We start from the raw sequence: 15,247 nt of genomic DNA on the forward strand, positions 1-15,247 counted from the left end.
CCATTCATACACAATGCCCATTTTCATGATCTTCACATCATTTATAACACATTCATATCACAACACAACAAGAATCATGGTTCAATTCAAACTATCTCTCAAAATGTCACTATTCATCATTCATGACCCATCTTTCTATACTCATCTAATGTCCAAGCATTTTAACTCTCAACTACCTTGAACAACATATAAATACCATAAATCTTACCTTAGATGTTGTAGGAACGAGCCTTGGTCGAAATACTTCACTTGAGGAAAAACCCTAGTTTTCCTTCAATAAGATTTTCTTGACTTGAATAATCTTAATGGGTTTCCTTACACTTAACTCACTTGATTTGTGTTGTTGACGACTAATAATCCTTGAAATCTTGTGGAATAAATGTAGAGAGATGTTTTAGAGAGAGGGGATGAAATGTGAAAATGAAATAATAAACTTGGATCCCTTATTTAATGACTTAAAATCTGGTCTGGAGTAAATAGCACAGTGGTCGTAAACTTGGTTTACGGTCCGTATTCCAGTTTATGTACCGTCCTTCGTGGTCGTGTTTTATCATAACAGAACCAGAAACTCAAGCTGAGACGTGGTGATTTACGGACACAGTTTACGGGTCGTAAACCACTTTACGGTCCGTATTTTGGGTCGTATTTAACCATTTGATCATTTGGCATAAAGTTAAAGTTTTGGAAGCCAAAATACGACATGGCAGTTTACGGGCCGTATACCACTTTACGGTCCGTATTTCATTTTACGTGCAACTGGCCAAAATGCAGATCTGCAACTTTCCACATTTTTAGAACCTATAATTATTCATTATGGAGCAAAACCTATCTTTTATTGCAATTGCCTTCGGAATCTTACTTAGGGTCGTCAAATGTTATTTCTTACTCATGAAAACATTGGATACTCGTACTCCTCGCGGGTCCATTCATTTGGACAACAATGGAGGATTTTTTTTTTGAGGTGTAACATTCTCCCCCTTTAAGAACATTCGTCCTCGAATGTTAAAGTCTTCGGGGATTCTATAAAAATTTCTCCGGAGTCTCCCCTATAATATGACACTACCATACTGCCACAACAACCCAAAATATCATCGCCTCACAGGGCTACGTCACAATATCAACATATCATACATACCTCATACCGCTAATGTTTCATCTTGAATCTCTCCCGAGGGCTGAAATAAATGAGGGTATCTGGATCGCATACTTTCTTCCGCTTCCCATGTCATTTCTTCTCGTTTACTGCTTCTCCATAAAACCTTAACTGAGGCCACTTCTTTGTTTCTAAGCCTCCGTACTTGCCTATCTAGTATGGCAATGGGCACTTCTTCATAAGTCAACTTTTCTATCACTTGCACATCGCTTATTGGCATGATCCTAGTAGGATCTCCAACACATTTTCGAAGCATCGAGACATGGAAAACTGGGTGAACTGACTCCAGATCCGAAGGTAGATCTAATTCGTAGGCCACTTTGCCCACTTTGCGCACAATCTCATAAGGTCTAATGTACCGGGGACTAAGCTTCCCCTTTTTGCCAAATCTCATTACACCTTTCATCGGTGACACTTTCAAGAATACCCAATCTTTCACTTGGAACTCTAAGTCTCTTCGGCGATTATCCGCGTAGGACTTTTGACGACTTTGGGCTGCTAATAACCGATCTTGTATGAGCTTGACTTTCTCTAGGGGGCTTGCTGGACCAAGTCTGGCCCTATCAGTCTGGCCTCTCCTGTTTCGAACCACCCAATTGGGGATCTACACTTTCGCCCATATAAAGCTTCATACGGTGCCATTTGGATGCTAGAATGATAACTGTTATTGTAAGAAAATTCAATGAGTGGCAAATGGTCATCCAAATTTCCTCCAAAATCTATCATACATGCCCGCAACATATCTTCAAGAGTCTGAATGGTACGCTCGGCTTATCCATCAGTCTGCGGGTGAAATGTCGTACTAAGGCTCACTTGGGTTCCTAGACCCTCTTGGAAAGACTTCCAAAAATTGGCTGTAAACTGAGTTCCTCTGTCTGAGATAATAGATACTGGAACACCATGGAGTCTTACTATCTCTTTAAGATAAAGCTTTGCATAATCTTCTGCCACATGCGTCGTTCTGACTGGTAAGAAATGAGCTGACTTGGTGAGTCTATCCACAATCACCCATATGGAGTCATACTTACGGCGAGAACGGGGTAAGCCTGTATTGAAGTCCATGTTAATCACCTCCCACTTCCAAGTTGGGATTTCTATAGCTTGCAACAATCCACCCGGCTTTTGGTGTTCGATTTTCACTTGTTGACAGTTGGGACATTGAGCTATGAATTCCACTATATATTTCTTCATCCCATTCCACCAATATATAGACTTAAGATCATGATACATTTTCGTCACTCCGGGGTGAACAGAATAACGGGAACAATGAGCTTCTCTCAATATTTGGTGGCGTAAATCTGCCACATCGGGAACACATAATCTGCCCCTACATCGGAGAACTCCGTCTCCTGAAATATCAAATGGTGACTCCTCTTTATGAGGGAGTGTATTTTTGTACTGCGTTAGCATGGGATCCTCATATTGTCGCTCTTTCACTTCTGCTACTAGCGACGAGACTGCTGAATTCCGGATAGTAGTCCCCCTGCTACCTGAGTCCACTACTCGAACTCCTAGGCTAGCTAACTGCTGGAGCTCATGAGTCATTTCTCTCTTTTCTGGTCGAACATCACACAAACTTCCCATAGATCTACGACTGAGAGCATCAGCCACAACATTTGCCTTTCCGGGGTGATATAAGATATCAACATCATAATCTTTTAGCAATTCCAACCATCGTCGTTGCCGTAACTCCTAGGCTAGCTAACTGCTGGAGCTCATGAGTCATTTCTCTCTTTTCTGGTCGTACCTGAGTCCACTACTCGAACTCCTAGGCTAGCTAACTGCTGGAGCTCATGAGTCATTTCTCTCTTTTCTGGTCGAACATCACACAAACTTCCCATAGATCTACGACTGAGAGCATCAGCCACAACATTTGCCTTTCCGGGGTGATATAAGATATCAACATCATAATCTTTTAGCAATTCCAACCATCGTCGTTGCCGTAAATTCAGCTCTTTCTGCTTGAAGATATACTGAAGACTCTTATGGTCTGTATAAATATCCACATGGACACCATATAAATAATGTCTCCATATCTTTAACGCATGAACCACTGCGGCCAATTCTAAATCATGGGTTGGATAATTCCGATCATGTTTCCGTAATTGCATTGAAGCATACGCAATCACTTTATCATGTTGCATCAATACACAACCTAGCCCAACACCTGAAGCATCGCAATAAACAACATATCCTTCCAATCCCTCTGGAAGTGTCAAGACTGGGGCGGAAGTCAGCCTACTTTTCAACTCTTGGAAGCTACGTTCACAAGCATCTGTCCATTGAAACTTTGCCGATTTCTGGGTCAACTTTGTGAGTGGTGCCGAGATAGAAGAAAAACCTTCAACAAATCTCCTGCAATAACTTGCTAAGCCCAGAAAGCTACGAACCTCCGTAGGAGTTGTGGGCCTTGGCCAAGTCTTCACGGCCTCAATCTTTTGACTATCCACTCGAATACCATCGGCTGCCACAATATGCCCTAGAAATGCCACCGAGTTCAACCAAAACTCGCATTTGGAAAACTTTGCGAACAACTCTCGAGTTCGAAGGACTCCGAGGACAGTACTCAAATGATTCGCATGTTCTGCCTCGGATCTAGAATATACCAAGATGTCGTCGATAAATACGATCACAAATAAATCCAGAAAAGGCCTGAACACATTGTTCATCAGATCCATAAATGCCGCCGACACATTAGTTAGCCCAAATGACATCACCCGGAACTCAAAATGACCATATTTTGTTCTAAAGGCTATCTTAGGGATATCTTTCTCCCTAACTCTCACTTGATGATACCCGGACCTCAAATCAATCTTTGAAAACCATTTGGAACCTTGCAATTGATCAAATAAGTCATCAATCCTCGGAAGAGGATACTTGTTCTTAATTGTCACCTTATTCAATTGCCGGTAATCAATGCACATTCTCAAGGAGCCATCTTTCTTCCGGACAAACAATACGGGTGCTCCCCACGGGGATGAACTAGGCCTAATAAAGCCTTTCTCAAGCAAGTCCTTCAATTGCTCCTTCAACTCCTTCAATTCTGCGGGAGCCATTCTATAAGGAGGAATAGATATGGGCTTGGTGCCTGGCAAAACATCAATTGCGAAATCAATCTCCCGCTCGGGAGGAAGTCCTGGAAGCTCTTTCGGGAACACATCCAAAAATTCATTTACTACAGGAACTGTCTGAAGAGTCGGCGATTCAGCTTCTACATCTTGAACCCGAACTAGATGATAGATACATCCTTTCGTGATCATTTTCCTTGCCTTTAGATAGGAAATAAATCTACCTTTTGGTGACGCCGTATTCCCTTTCCATTCTAAAACTGGTTCTCCCGGAAATTGAAAATGAACCATTTTCATTCGGCAATCAACATTGGCATAACAAGAAGCTAACCAATCCATGCCTATAATAACATCAAAATCCACCATTTCTAGCTCATGTAAATCAATCATGGTACGACAGTCACAAATCATAATTACACAATTTCTATATACTCGGCTAGCTATTACCGATTCACCCATGGGTGTAGACACCTCAAAAGGTTTAATCGACTCCGGTTCGACTCTAAATCGACCCGTAACATACGGAGTAACATATGACAAGGTGGAGCCCGGATCAATTAAAGCATATACATCATGAGAGAATACCGATAATATACCTGTAACCACATCAGGAGAAGACTCAAGATCTTGGCGTCCAGCCAAAGCATAAACACGGTGCTGAGGACCGCTAGAACTGGGAGCTCTCCCTCTACCTCTACCATCGCCGACGGGCGCATGTGAACCTAGCCCCCGGGCGTATGTGAACCTGGCCCCATAGGGCGTACAGATGCTGAAGATTCGGCTATCCACCCTGAAGGCTGGGTCCTACCTCTACCATGAACTGAGGGGCAATCACGCATGATATGGCCTGGTCGACCACATGAATAGCAAACATCTGAACCCAATCGACATCGACCCCAATGTAACTTTCCACACTGGGAACATCGTAGTGCGGGTGGCCTTGCCTGACCTGAATCATCTCTGAACTGAGACCCTGAATAACTCTGACTCGGCCCGGAACGAGTAGATCTATCGAATCTCTGGCCTGGAAACCGTGGAGGTGCACTAGTCATAAAATAGCATGAATGCCTGGGAAACTGCTGCCTGTGCCCACCTCTAAACTCACTCATCGGACCCGAAGATCTGGCCCTCTTGCTATGGCCCCTATCTTGCTCGCGTTCACTTCTTTGCTGTTGCAAGCTTTCTTCTAAGTTCTGAGCATGAGCCTGAATGCGTGCAATATCCATGTTGTCCTGAAGGGATGCAGTCAAGCATCTATCTATCAAATGTGGCCCTAGGCCTTTCACAAATCGGTGTACCCGATCACCCATATCCGCTACCATGGCCGAAGCATACCTTGCCAAGGAATTGAAGCGGAGACTGTACTCTAAAGCACTCATGCTACCTTGCCTCAAATTTAAGAACTTATCGACTCTAGCTCGCCGAACTTCTGGAGGCATGTAATGTCGGAGAAAAGCATCAACAAACTCTTGCCATACCGGGGGAGGTGCATTGGCTCCCCATGAAGCCATCCAGACTGTGTACCATTGGATCGAGACATCTCTCAATCTATACGACACTAACTCCACCGACTCGGTGTCCGAAGCATGTATCAATCGAAGCGTCCTCAACATACCATCAATGAAATCCTGAGGGTCCTCCTTCGGCTTTGATCCAAAGAATTCCGGAGGGCTCAAAGTAATGAAGTCACGGGCTCTTACACTAACAGCCCTATCACCCTGCCCTGTACTTTTCCGCTGAGTCTGAGCAGTAACCAACTGTGTAAGCAAATGTATGGCCTCTTTTACATCTTGGCCTGAAGCATCCGGTGGAGGAGCTGGAGGTGCTGGAGCTGGGGATGAGGCTCCCTCGCGCTCCTCTAATATAGGTACTGAACGGGAGGACTGAGATTGAGCCGCACTCTGGGACTCACTTTCCTCTACTACCGGTGGTGGTGCTCTTTCAGCCCGCTTTTTTGCCACCGTCTTGCCCTTTTGGGCTGCTGTAGCCTTTCTCTTTACAGGCATTTCTGAAATACACAACACACGATTAAGGGACGAGAATTTCTTATATTATAGCTCTATCGCACGATTCTTTTGAAGAAAGAAGGTCATTTATTCCTAAAATGCCCGCAGCTTCTTGTTTATAAGTGTGGCGCGCAACACACCCATAACTAAGACTCTACTAGACACGGCTCGTAGACACACCCTAGGACTGAACTGTTCTGATACCACTTTTGTCACGACCCGTCTAGAGGGCCGCGACGAGCGCGAATAGATGATTTATTCGACCAACAATGTAACTATTAAGAACAAATATCCATTGCAGCGAATAGATGATTTATTCGACCAGTTGCAGGTTGCTCAGTACTTTTTGAAGATTGATTTGCGGTCAGGTTATCATCAGCTAAAAATTAAAGAGAAGGACATTCCAAAAACGGCCCTTAAGACTCGCTATAGGCACTTTGAGTTCTTAGTGATGTCCTTTGGGTTAACAAATGCTCCTGCGGCCTTTATGGATTTAATGATTCGGGTTTTCAAGCCTTTCCTTGACACATTCGTGATTATTTTTATCGATGATATCTTGGTGTAATCACGAAGTCAAGAGGATCATGCCAATCATTTAAGAGCAACTTTGCAGACACTTAAGGAAAATAAGCTTTATGCAAAATTTTCCAAATGTGAATTTTGGCTATAGTCGGTTGCATTTTTGGGGCATGTGGTCTCAAGTGAGGGTATTAAAGTTGATCCCGCGAAGATCGAAGCTGTAAATAGTTGGCCGACGACGCTGACAAAAATCTGAAGTTTCTTAGGTTTGGCTAGTTACTATCGCAGATTCGTTGAGGGGTTCTTTACTCTCGCATCTCCATTGACTAAGCTGACTCAAAAGACGACCAAGTTTCAGTGGTCCGATGCTTGTGAGAAAATTTTCCAAGAGTGTAAGGCTAGATTGACCAGGGCACCCGTATTGACCTTACTGACAGGTTCAAGTGACTTTGTGGTTTACTGTGATACTTCTAGATTTGGGTTAGGTTGTGTCTTGATGCAGAAGGGTAAAGTTATTGCTTATGCTTCTAGAAAGTTAAAGATTCATAAAAAGAATTATCTGACCCATGACTTAGAGCTTGTCGTGGTGGTGTTTGCTTTGAAGATTTGGCGTCATTACTTGTATAGTGAGCGTTGTGAAGTTTATACCTATCATAAAAGCTTGCAATACATTTTCAAGCAAAGGGAATTAAATATGAGGCAAAGAAGATGGTTAGAGTTATTGAAAGATTATGATTTGAGCATTCTTTACCACCCGGGGAAAGTAAATGTAGTGGCCGATGCATTGAGCCGGAGGTCGGTAGTGTTACATCCCGTATTTTTGAACGTCGTATTAATTGTAAGTTGAGGTGGGGCCCACACGTCAAGATTTTTTTTTTGGGACATGTGACAAATTATATGAAACACATATGTGAAGTTAAACACAACTCAAGAAGGACCCTTGAGCCAAATCAAAGTGGAAGTCCTCCAAACGAATATTTTTAAGAAAACGTTTTCGGGTGACCTGATTTTGGGGGGAAAAAACGGTATTATAAGTTTGGAATTTGGAAAAATACCAAGAAATAGAAGTTGTAGATAATTGAATTAGCTTTCCATCCATAGGTCGTGGGTTCCCAGGTGACGTCGGTACAAGGAGATATGAACGTTTTAAGGTCGAAAGGTCAGTGGGCTAGGCCCAACTCGGGACCAACCGAGTTGGCCCAAAAAAATGAAAAGAAAAATTTAGGCCCAAGGTGAGAGGGTGGCCGGGTATGCCTGGTCCAAGCCCATCAAATTAGTTAATTTCCATGTGGCAAATTAATATAAAGGACCATATATGAGTCATTAACTCATAGAAGATTCAAGAGAAAATTGGAAACCAAGAACAAAACACAAACAAGAGCAAAAGAGGTAGGGGGTTCGGCCATGACCATGGAATTCTAGCCCCTTAAAATCTTGCCTCTAAAATTATTTTCTTGTTGAATTCCTACTAATTCAAGGTCCCTTTACAACTTGGTGTAGTTGTTTTAGAAGAAGGAGCACTTATTTCTTCAAGTTGACAACTTGTTCAAGTGAAGAAATTTGTAGAAAAAGGTAAGAATCAATTCCTTTTTCTTATGTTATGAAGGTTTGTTTATGTTGTAGTATGTAGAAATGAGTGGAAATTATGGAAATATGAAAGTTTGCAAAGTGGGTATGTATGTGTGTAGAAGGATGAACCAATTTTATTTGTTATGTTAATTGTGTTGTTGAAGCCTTGTAATGGAAATGGAAGGAAATGATTCAAGTTGGTATGGAAAATTGTTGAAAATGGTTATAGGAAATTATGTGATTTTAATGTAGTTTTTATGAAATTATGGAAGTGAAGTTCTAAATGTGAATTATTATGTTAGTTGGTGGATTTGGAGGGATGTAAGTCCATAATAGCATGAAAGATTGGTTGTTAAGTTGTTATGGGAAGTTTTGTGATTTTATGGTAGATTTATGTAATTGTGAAAATGAAGTTGTTAAGATGTAAACTATGATTATGGTTGATGAAATTGGAAGATGGAAATATGTTATGAATATGTAGATTGAAGATTAGAAGTTTTGGATGGATTATGGTTTTGGTGGAAAGTTTGTATATTTTGTATATCTTGTGAATATTTTGAAGAAATGATATGAAATGCTTCCGAATTATATTGTAATGATCTTGATTAGTAATGAATGTGAAAACATTGAGATTGGTTTGGAAATGTGAAGTTGGAATGAAAGTTATTGCACTATGTTGGAAAGAGGACTAGTTATACTATATTGTGTTTTGTAGTGATTGTTGTTGTTGTTGGTGTTGTTGTTGGGTTGTTGTTGATTGTTTTGGCCGAGTTAATTTCTCGGGGATGCTATATGTATAGGGGAGATGCTGCCCAAATTTTTGTAAAAAAGTATAAGTTAAGATTCAAGTTCTAAAAGATTGGAAATTGAGAATTGGTAAATGTGACCAATTGCAAATTTTGGGCGAAACGGGAATTGAATTTGGAAAAGCGTAAAGAGCATACAAGGTATGTAAGGCTATCCCGATTCTTCTTTTGGCATGTCCTAGGTGTACTAGGATCGGATTTGAGCCTCGGAAAGTATTCTGCTCATCGGAATCCGCATTTGAAAATACCCCTTTTTCATTCAATGGAATTGAACCCTATAAGTATGCTTTATTGAAAGAATTGTGCAAACTTCCGCAAATTGTCTAGAAAATTATGGAATGTCCCCAGAACCTCCGTAGGTGACTTTATAAGCTTAAAATACGTAATTTGAGCCCACCGCTTCGTTTGTCCCGAGGTGGGCCCACTATTTCCGATTTTACCCTTTTAGTGGTTATGACTTGTCTTCGAGCGTTTTTTTAAAGAAATGTTTTTAACTACTCTTGTAATTACTAAATAAAACTTGTTTTAAATATTCCATTAAGTCTTGTAAAACTGTTTCGGAACTTGGAAACGAACTTAGAAAGATTATGCTTCTGTAATCCATTATGACATTCGAAATTCACTTATTGTGCTTCCGTCCGATTTTATTGGTTTGATTCGTCATTTGATATGCCTCATTGAGTCTCTGGAAATATATAAGGTATTCTTATTGCATTTAGTTTCTCACTACTCCATTCGTGGATGCCTCAATGTTTCCCACACTGAGCTCGGGCCAGGATATGTTGTCAAGCGTATTCCACTGCATTGTTCGCCGTGCCTCGATGTGAGGGGGCAGGTATATATGTACATGGGTTGTGGAGTATGCTGTGCCATGTACACACATTCTGATATGATATGATCTGATATGGCCATCTGATATGATATGTTATGTTACAGGGTTATCCCCTATTCTGCTCCTTATGTGTTGTGGCACCAGCGTAGGGGGGTGGCCACGTTCTGTTTGCCGAGTCCCTTGGCAGGGGTCGGATATGATATGGTATATGTTTCTGTACACACTCCTCATGTTTTGAAAATATGCATTTGATACTTCGGATGTTACACTCACTTCTCTGTAAGTTCTGTTTCGGTTATGATCTTGTTCCGTAATGGGACCAGGTACGACATATGTTTTCAGCGAATACTATTTATGCTATATGATCAGCATTTTGCTAATCTGGATATTCAGTTCATTTTCTGTATCTTCTGCTTCGATTATGACTTTGTTTACTACGCCCTGTGCTTTACATACTCAGTACATATTTCGTACTGACCCCCTTCCTTCGGGGGCTGCGTTTTCATGCCGCGCAGGTACAGATGACAGATTTGCTGACCCGCCTGCCTAGGACATCTATTCTGCTATTTTGGGAGTGCTCTTTTGTCCAGAGCCTATATGTTGGTACAGTCTACTGCTATTGTATATATGTATGCTATTTAGGGGTATGACGGGGCCCTGTTCCGTCTTATGATTCTGTTATAATCTGTAGAGGTCTGTAGACATACTTGTGTGGGTTCTGTATATGGTTTGGGATGATATGATCTGTGACAGCCTTATCGGCTTCCATGTACTATGTCGGTTCATTTATGATAATTACTAACGCCAATTGACTTTTACATTTAAAAATATTCTGCTGATATGTTAGTCTGGGTTATTGGGTATGTTTGGGTGTCCAGCACGGACACTAGTCGCGGCCTACGGAGTTGGGTCTTGACAGGTAGGTACTTTCGAACACTTGTCGATAGCTCAAGAGATTCGAGGGATGGCAGACCAAGGAATTAGACTTGATGAAACAGATGATGGAAATCTTACAGCTTATGCTTTAGCATGTTCCTCTCTTATTGAGCCTGTCAAGGCCAAGCAATTTGAGGATCCGAACATGGTGAGCATCCGGAATGGTGTGCAGTCCAAGAATATTCTTGCTTTTACTCTTGATGATGATAAGGTACTAAAAATGAATGGTCATTTGTGTATACCAAACTTTTATGGGCTTCGTGATGAGATTATGACAGAGGCACACACTTCGAGGTATTCTGTACATCCGGGGTCCACGAAGTTGTACAAAGACTTGCACAGATTTATTGGTGGAACAATATGAAGGCGAGTGTTTCTAACTTTGTATCGAGATGTTTAAATTGTCAACAGGTGAAATCTGAATATCAAAGACCTGGTGAATTAGCTCAGAATATTGAAATCCCACTATGGAAGTGGGAAATGATTAATATGGATTTTGTAGTTAGCTTGCCTCGCACCCGTCTAAAGCATGACTCTATTTGGGTAATTGTAGACCGACTTACAAAGTCGGCACATTTCTTTCCAGTGAAGACGACAGACACATCGCCACCATATGCCAAGTTGTACTTGAAAGAAATTGTCAGACTTCACGGAATTTCAATTTCCATCATATCTGACAAAGGGGCACAGTTCGCCGCTCACTTTTGGCAGTCCTTTCAAGAAGGTTTGGGTACACGTATTAACCTGAGTACCGCTTTCCACCCTCAAACATATGGACAAGCTAAGAGGACTATTCAGAGGCTCGAGGATATATTGAGAGCATGCGTCATTGATTTTGGAAGAAATTCGGACGAGCACTTGCCTCTTATTGAGTTTGCCTACAATAATAGCTATCAAGCAAGTATCCAAATGGATCCTTATGAAGCCTTTTATGGGAGACGTTGTAGATAGCCCATTGGGTGGTTTGAGCCGACTGAGGTAAGACTACTTGGTCCCAATCTTGTGCATGATGCCTTAGAGAAGGTAACATTAATACAAGAGTGGCTTAAGACCGCTCAGAGCCGACAAAAGTGTTACACTGATATACGACGACGTGCCTTGGAGTGCAAATAGGGTGATCAAGTATTCTTGAAGGTGTCGCTGATAAAAGGTGTTATGAGATTTGGGAAGAAGGGAAAGCTAAGTCCTATATTCATTGGCCCATATCGAGTCTTGAAGAAGATGGGTGAAGTAGCCTACGAGCTAGAGTTACCTGCATCGATGAATGCAATTCATTCTATTTTTCATTTATCAATGCGCTGCGTGGGTACAATCCCGACCGTGCTCACATAATCTTTTTGGAAGTAGTAAAAATAAATGATGGTTTGACTTATGAGGAACAACCGGTTGAGATTCTTGATAAGCAAGTCCGTCGATTGAGAACTAAAGATATAACTTCGGTTAAAGTTTTCTGGCGTAATCATGATGTAGAAGAGGCTACTTGGGAGGCCGAGGAAGATATGAAAATTTGATACCCACACTTGTTCACATCTACAGGTAAGACTACTTCCTAGAATTTCAAAGTTTGATCAATATCATGTTTATTTCCGTAAGGCGAATAAGTAACTTTGTTTAGCTTGCTAATGGGTAGAAATTGATTCTTTTTAGTATTGTAATTGATTCATTATTGTCTATGGTGACTAGACTTATCTCATGGTAGTAGATTTTATCGTGTTGATGCCGAGAGGGGAAATTTAGTGATATTTAGGGCATATGAGGCCCGTGGAGGCATGTATGATATATTTATGATTTGTAGAGCTGTGTGGCACCAATTTTATTGTATTGTTGTGGTAAGCTGACAGGTTGAAAATTTTGGATAGGCCTACAAACAAAGAAAACTCTGCCGAAATTTTTGGGAATTTAGAGAGTTGGTCAAATTTTGAGGCCTTAAGACTCGAAAGTGAAATTGGGGGATTAAGAGGTGTTGAGTAAAAATTTAGGACGGTTTGAATATCCACGAAGTTACAAACGTCATTCTAGGATGAACGATCCAAAGTGGGAGAGAATGTAGCGTCCTTGAAAATTTTGATTCAAGTTTAATATTTTAAGCGTGCTGAAGAATATAGAAAATATTGTTTTTTGCATACCGACGACGATGACAGTGTAAGAAAAGTACTATCAGTATACAACTACCTATAACATTTCAAACCAAATGAGATACTTTTTTGGCTAATTGTAGGGACCCTACGTGTCTATTAATAGTACCAAATAAGACCAAAAACATTGCCCTTCATATTGTTGACTCGAGCAGTGCATTTCGAAAGAAAAATAAATTCTCGGTGGTTTCAGCAGCTCTCATCTCTGGGTATTTCAACGCAAAATTCTACAAGTAATTTGTGTTAAGCTATGTTATTTAACACCTATATTAGCACCATTACATCTTGGATTGATTAGATTTTAACAAGAACATCAAGGATCTCCAAAGAAAATTCCTAAAGTTTGAACTTTGGGTTTTCTTCAAAAAGGTAATTTCTACACTTATAAATTATAAATATGAGTTCTTTATGAGTATCTATGGTGGTGAAAGGTATTATTGGAGTTGGTGGTGGTTGGAGTGACCTTAAATAAAAAAAACCTAGCTTGATAGTAATAAAAGCTATGAAATTAGTGAAAAAGATGTTGAATAGTGTTTATAGGTTTAAATGGTAGACTTATACGGCTCAAATGATTGTACCAATGCGATTGATGGAATTAATTAGGGTGGTTAACAAGGACATCACATGAATATTGAATTTTTGAAAATTTTGCCAAAGTGTTAGACACTTAGTTGGTTAAATTGGCATAGTTGTGATACATTGTTGATGAATAAGAGTTTGTTTATGTAGATTGAAGTTGTTAGAATCATTTGAAACGCTTGGCATGACTCCTAGATTAATTAAGGAGACTTCAAGGTATGTCGAGCTTCTAGCTACTGTTATGTTTTAGAAGCAATTCCAATTCTTGAATCGATTTGATTTACTCTAGTTTGATTAATGAAATAGATATGACCAAACGCTAAGGAATTTGATATTTATTTGCTCATCCGGTCGAGGAGATGACCGGACCCGTGTGTTCTACACCCCGGTGTACTAATGCTTACCCGATCGAGAGGATGATCGGGCCCGTGGGTTCTGTACCCCGATATGTCATAGCCTATCTGGCGGGGAGAGTACGTCAGGCCTCGCGGATGGCCTCCCGAGTGGATACATCACATATGATTTTGAGAATCGAAATATGGATCAGAACTATGACACTTGAGATGTTTTAAAATTCTAAATATGTTATAAAGTAACTGGTGTTTCATTACATAGTCTAGTGAATTATATTGTTTATTTGATTTGTCTTTCATGCACTTGTTATATCCTTCATTTATATTGTATAACTCTCACCCCACCACGAGTGGCGGCTATGACACATATATGAGTATTCTAATACTCATGCATCGTTTGTTTTAAATGATGTCAGGTTTAGCAGGTGGTCAGGTGCAGGACGGTCAACCTGCGGGTTAGAGTTCCTACAACTTTCTACTTTTTGTGGGCCCACTTTTGCACTCATGGATCACTCTATTTCAGTTGTATACTTTTGTATAGTGCGGGATGACCCCATAACTTTATTATTTCATTCGTAGTGTCATAGAGGCTCCATAGAGACTTTGTATCATTTTGGGCAGTCGGTACTCATATGGCATAGCGAATGACATTTCTACTTATGTTTACTTTACGTTTTGATGTACTTTGTTGATTGTAAAGGGAGTTATTTTATTTTGTCTCATATTATTGTTAAGTTAATTAATTGAGTTAGGTGAATATGAGTTTGGGTTACTTATTATATCATAATGGTTCGCTCGGTGCAAGTTTGTAGGCACTAGGTGCCGGTCATGTTGCAACCCATTTTGGGGCGTGACAGTAATCCTTCTCTAGTGATTCAAGCTAGGGTTTTGGGTGTTCTTTGTTGGAAAAGTAAACTAGTTCGTTGGAATTGGAGCGTTTACAGGTATGGAAGGCTAAACTCTTCACGTGTGGGAATGTTAATGATTCTCCGCACACCACGTTCTTTTACGATTACTACTGATTGCTTCAGAAATAGAGTTAAGCCTTAGTTTCATGAAAAGCTTCAGAACTTCTATTCTTTAAAGGATATAGTTTTGTAATTCGTTATTGCCATTTCGAATATCGTGAACTCAATACGTAATTAGTATAGACTCGCGTTTGATATCCCATGAGTCTTAGTCATGAAAACTCATTATGTTTATGAACAGTTAATGCTTTAAATTCCATAATCAGTTCATGAATACATGTCTCCGCATAGTAATGTTCAGTATCCTAATGTTATGCATTGCA

This window comes from Lycium barbarum, chromosome 5 (assembly GCF_019175385.1).
Source record: "Lycium barbarum isolate Lr01 chromosome 5, ASM1917538v2, whole genome shotgun sequence".
Taxonomy (NCBI): Eukaryota; Viridiplantae; Streptophyta; class Magnoliopsida; order Solanales; family Solanaceae; genus Lycium; species Lycium barbarum.